The following is a 6491-nucleotide window of genomic DNA, read 5'->3' as shown; positions in this document are numbered from 1 at the left end:
TACCACCGGGCCTCTGGTGCTCTATCTTGGCTTGTTGGCAATTCGAGCACTTAGCAACGAACTCTGCAATACATCGCTTTATACTACTCCACCAATAGACTTCTCTCAAGTCACAATACATATTTGTTTAATTGCCGCTTGTCTTATCATCCATGGAAGGGCACATCAAGTAGCCACTCCAAGATAAATTTCATTATAATATCTTCTTTAATCTTGATTCATCTTAGGTGAAAAAATCCTTTCACAATCATATTATGAGTATTATGTGAGAAATTCTTTCACAATAACAACAACAACGATTCTTTACTCTCAAAGGAACCTTAAATAATTTACATCAATTTCAGAATGAAACATGCATATCTTCATGATTTCATCTTTCATAGTTTAAAATCTTGATCATATGATCATGTAGCCATAAACTATGTAGCCAATGTGGGTAGAAAGGGTCATACTTTTTAGATGATTCCTTAATGCTTTTTAACATAGACTAGTGGATCCACTTAGTAGTAGGTTCTATACCCCGAAAAAGTAGAGGATAGTTCTGACACCGTGGGCAAGACGATGTATCATCACATAGCTCATAGTGATTTTTGTCGCTAAGAGAATCTTCGATAGAGTTATATTGTATTTTTATATACAAATTGAGTCATTATTGTATTCTTCAATACAATTGAGTTATTATCTACTATTTTAAAAGTTTTTCGTATATTCCATCTTTTATTGTTGTATTATCCTTGAGTATCTTGAGTTGAGTAGCTTTGAGTTGAGTTGAGTATCTTATTCTTGAGTTGAGTTTAGTTGAGAGAGTTGAGAAGAGGTAAGTATGTTTCCTTTTTATCAAGTTCAAGCTTATGTTTATGGTTTAGGATTCCCCTTTCATGCTCGTACATTCCATGTACTGAGCCATTTGGCCTGCATCATTTCATGATACAGATACAGGTATTCAGGATCACCAACAGGCATTTCGTTGAGGTCATGCGATATTCCAGTCAGCATTGGTGAGCCTTCTTATATTTCAGAGGACTTTACCTTTGCCTAATAATTAGTAGTTTGAGATGTCGTGGGTCCTGTCCCGATATCTTTCTGTAATAGTAGAGGCTTCATAGATAGACGGTTGAAGAGTTTTCTATATTTACTTTCTTTTCAATATTGTTCAGACTTTCTTAACGTTCACTATTGGAGTTCAATGAATTTAATATAATTTTAAGCTTATGTATGCTTGAGTTAGTCTTCCGCTTGTAGCTAGCCAGGATTAGGGTTCGCTTGGGGACCAATAATTATTCTCCAGTGCCATCCACATATAGGGTGTAGGCTCGGGGCGTGACATACATGCCCTCCAATAAGGATGATATGTTTAAGATTTTGATGCACTACGAGCTTTACACTATGAAAGAGTGGTTGGCACCATTGATGTTCAACATTTGTCCACCTTGGATAGGTGAAGGTGCGAGAATTGAGAAGAAAGATTTGAACATAGGTGTCCGGTATTGGGTAAGGTTTATAAGTAGCAATATTATGCTTTCCCAAAATGAATCTATACTTCGGCATCCAAAGACAGTATTAGTAGGTACTATCATTGAGAGGGAGAAGATCAATGTGGGGTTTATCAACATTGAAGAGATTTTACTAAGGGCCAGACAAAAGTAGACCTCGTTGCCTTTCCCAATTTTGATCACACGACTATGTAAGGATGCTGGAGTTCCCTTTGGGGGAAAAATGATGCATGGATAACCCGGACCTCCTACAATGTCATCTGGACAATCAAGGTTGGATGATGCAGCTCTAATAAAGCCTCCATGTAACACCTCAGATTTGAAAAGAAGGAAAAGTGAAAAACTTTGTTAGTTGATTTCTGTGTCTACGGACCCCGCCAACTGACCGTAGGTTCTCTTACTGGCCATATGTGGGAACCGTAAGTGGAGTAGTGAATAAATATTATAAGTCAAGTTCTTGTACCCTTTTTACACCTCTCCAGGATGGTCTGTCATTCAATGTACAAGTCGTAGATAGGTCTCGTAGGTGAGTTTCAGACTTAGTGAAAGTTTGTAGGTCAAAGTTGGGACCTACGGATGGTATGCACTGTCTGTAAATGGACGTACAAACTATACATGGGTCTCGTCATTTTAAGGTCCAAATTCTAGTACCTAAACCCCACCTATGGTCAATCAAGCCGTCCGTAGTAGAACCTACAGACCGTAGGTCTAATCTATCGGTGAGGGCTCGACAATTATTTTTAAGGGCTTTTTGGTCATTTACCTAATCATTTTAACCTTATACTAAATAATTTTAATGCTAATACTAGACCATATATAAGCCTTTTAAGCCTAAAATCTAACTACTCAAAATCATTCTTCACACTTCCCCAAATCCCTTGAAGATCTTCCCCAATATTTTTCTTTCTAGATGCTTGAAGAAGAAAGCTAGGGTTTGAAGATCAAGCCTCAAAATTCACCATTAATTTCAAGCTTTTGGAGTCAAGGTATGATATTGCATGTTACACCTTGGGCGTACCCTTGGGTCGTGTGAATCAAGCCTCCTAATTCCAACATTGATTTCAAGATTTTGGCATTAAGGTATGATAGTATTCATCTATGGAACCCTATCCTCCATAGAGTTCCTAAATTCTCCAATTTTACAAGTTACAATCTCCAATAGAAGTTAGGGTTTTATCCAATGGTTCTTTTCAATTATGGTCTAATTGATTGTTTTATATCATTTTATGCATGAATTTAGATAATTGCATGTTTTTATGTTGAATTCACTTAAATTCATGGATGCTCTATGATTTACAAACTATGATCATATGATGAACCTTTTAAACTATGAAAGAAGAATTTATGAAGATATGCATATTTCATTCTGAAATTGATGAAAATTATTTAAGGTTCCTTTGAGATTAAGAATCAATGTTGTTGTTATTATTGTGAAAGAATTTCTTACATAATACTCATAATATGAATGTGAAAGGATTTTCTCACCTAAGATGAATCAAGATTAAAGGAGATATTCTAATGAAATTTAGCTTGGATTGACTACTTGATGTGCCCTTCCATGGATGATAAGACAAGCGGCAATTACATGTGTCCCCTAATGATAAGACAAGTTAAGATTAATGACTATTCAATGGGATTCATGCTTAGCACCATTTGGACAAGTTGCGAATACCCATGTCCATAAACTATGTGCCACTATAGGTTGTCTTAGATAGACATTAGCTAGTGGATCCACCTAAGCTAGAAGTTTATGATTCTTACTTTGGCAAGTATGTACATCTCTTTTCGATGTGAGATAGACACCGAATTCCATGTTATTGCTAACATGGTCTATGTCGGTTAAAGGTAAGACTCCCACAATTATAAACCAAGGTTAATTTCTAAAAGTATCTCAATGTTTAACTTCCATTGACCATGATTATGCCTTATGTTTTCTAACATGTTATTTTATGATTTAGCTTGGTCATTGCATGTCATAGTAAGTCATTTTAGCATGATTCCATAACTCTTATGCATTGCTATCATACTTGGTACATGCCATGTACTAATGCATACTTTTGTCTATATTGTTTCAATAATGTAGCGTCCAACACTCCTACCTTCAATACTCGTGGCTAGTGATCCCTTTTAGAGATTGAAGATTGGTGAGTCCTCATGTTCCGAGGACCGAGACTCTTTTAAAGCTTTCATGTCTTTTCCTTTCGGATATTGTATTTGATGTATGGGTTACGTACCAATCACTCATTTGATGTAATCGATGACTTTGAGACTTATGTTGAGGCAAACTAATTTATATGAAATTCTACGCTTAAACTCTTTTGGTTTTCTATTATCTTGTATGATGTATGCTATGTGTCTTGTGAAGGACCTCTCTGGGTCTTATACGTCATATCACGTCTAAGGTGTACTTTAGGTCATGACATAGTTGTATTAGAGCACAAGCTTTAGAAAGGTCCTAGGATGTCTCAGAATACACGTCGAGTAAAGTCTTGTTCATGAGTGTGAAGTGCACCACATTTATGAATGAGAGACTATAAGATTGTTAGGAAACTCCACTTCTTTCATTAATCTAAAGTCTTGCGATACGGCTTAACTCTATAATATCTCTCTCCTAATCCCTATCCGATGTTTTTCAGGATATGACCACTCGAAGGGAATATGCTAGAATGAATAGGGGAGAGAGTGTGGAACGAGAAGCTCCTCAAGTTCTGGTCAACCCATTGGCCGAGCAAGTGACTAATGTGAAATTTAGGACTGATTTTCAAGTGTTGTCTATAGCCATGACGACTCAAGCCAATAGAGAGGTTGTGATCCCCGTGAACCCAAATATGGGTACATCAGTAACTAGAGTGAGAGACTTAACTTGAATGAATCCTCCAGAGTTTCATGGTTCCAAGGTTGAGTCGGATCCTCATGAGTTCATTGATGAGGTTTATAAGGTGTTGATGATCATGGGAGTGACGCCAGTGGAAAGGGCGGAATAGGACGCTTATCAACTTAAGGGTGTTGATCAAGTGTGGTTCAACCAATGGAAAGAAGAGAGGGCAGTTGATGCTGGTCCTCTTGATTGGTAAAAGTTTAAGGTCGTTTTTTGTAATAGGTTCTTTCCCCTTAAGATGAGGGAGGAAAAAGTACTTGAATTCATAAACCTGTGTCTGGAAACATGAGTGTGAAGGAGTATGTTTGAAGTTCACACAGTTATCTCGATATGCTCCTACTATGGTTGCCGATCTCAGAAGAATGGAATAACTCAACTTCAACGTGAAGACTATCTATATAATTAATATGTACTCATTTTCATTGCCAAAAATATACTTTTGCAATAACTTCTACTTGACAAGAAGTTCAATGACTTTATGTTGCACAAACTACAACTTGGTGTTCAAGCTGTGAAAAATTTCAAACTGTTGGAGAAAAATGACTTGATCAAAAACTTGTTTGAAGAGTCCAAACTAAATTTAACAAGTACTCCTCTGTGTCCAATTTATTTGTTGCATTGTTATTTTTACTCAGTTTAATATAGAGTATTATTTTTTTTAGAGAGGGGGGGGGGATAGATGTTTAAGACCACAATGTTAAGATACATTTTTAAAATTCTACATATCATTAAATTAATAGTAATCTATATTTTTTAAAATTTCATATCAAATTAAAATTAGACAAATCTACATCTATATATTTATCTATACTACCTTAAAAGTATAAACTAGCTAAGTAAAATGTTAATTTATTATAATTACCCACCCCCCCAACTTAAAACACCAATTTAGTATATCTTCTATATTTTATATTGTATTATAATATATTTATTAATTAATTTATATTATATTATAATATATTAAAATCAAACACCTTTCCACATTGAAGGGTTGTGACATTTTCAAAGAGTTACAACTTTTTCGATTAGTTGTGACCTTTTCGAAGGATTGTAACTTTTGTAAAGAGTTGCGACTTTTCTAAAAATTTGTGACTTTTCTGAAGGATGTGACTCTTCCAAAGAGTTATGATTTTTCGATGAGTTGTGACTTTTTTGAAGGGTTGTGACTTTTTTTGATAAGACACAATAAATATTTTTCCATACACTATCCTTTGTTGGATATAAAAAGAGGGGTTTCCTCACATTGATAAACTACAAATTTTTAAAGTTTTCTATTGTTCTTCTTCTTCTTAAAACACCAAATTTAGTGTATCTTTATATTTTATATTATATTATATTAAAAGGTCTTTTCACATGAATGGTTATGGCTTTTCCAAAGACTTTTGACTCTTCCAAACAGTATTTTCGTTGCCAAAATTCTGTGGGAGACCTAGTACCTATATGTTTTAGAAACAAAATATTTTTGATTTGTTGATAATAGCATAATTCATATTTCTCTTTGAATCTTACTCAATGAATATCCACTAATACCATAAATTGAGAAAATCATAACTATTGAATGTATATAAACAAATAAATTATATACATGTAAAGATCAATACATAACTTTTCCTACTTTCAAGTCAACTACAACCTAAGCAATATTCTTTTGCTTAAAACAAACCAAAGCATCATATCTATCATCACTAATTCTAATCCAATAATTTAGTGACTTGAAATGTTTTTCTTCCAACAGTGTGTGCATTATTGTATCAATTGTTGGTAGTGTTGATTTTCACGTATTTGTCTACAAATTACAAGACAAGTATAATTAGTTAATTACACTTTGTTGAAGAAAATTAGAAAATACAAAAGCACATGAATACTGTATAAGAAGTAGAAAGAAGCATAAGTCTGTGATATAGAACATATTGAAGACCATTTTTTACTTTTAAGAAATAGACTAAAAGCGACTCAATAAAAAACTATTATGAATGAAAATAATTAGCGTTTTAACAAATGCCTAATTTTCTTAATGAAGATCAGGGGATCATATTTTTAATCCGCCCCGCATACATCCGCTCCGCATGAATCCGCCGCACATATTTTTTTAATATTTTATTTTTCTAGTTAAGTTTGAT

Source organism: Solanum tuberosum, unplaced genomic scaffold (assembly GCF_000226075.1).
Source record: "Solanum tuberosum cultivar DM 1-3 516 R44 unplaced genomic scaffold, SolTub_3.0 scf00138, whole genome shotgun sequence".
Taxonomy (NCBI): Eukaryota; Viridiplantae; Streptophyta; class Magnoliopsida; order Solanales; family Solanaceae; genus Solanum; species Solanum tuberosum.
The sequence above is the reverse complement of the archived record's forward strand: the minus strand, read 5'-3'. Positions refer to the sequence as shown.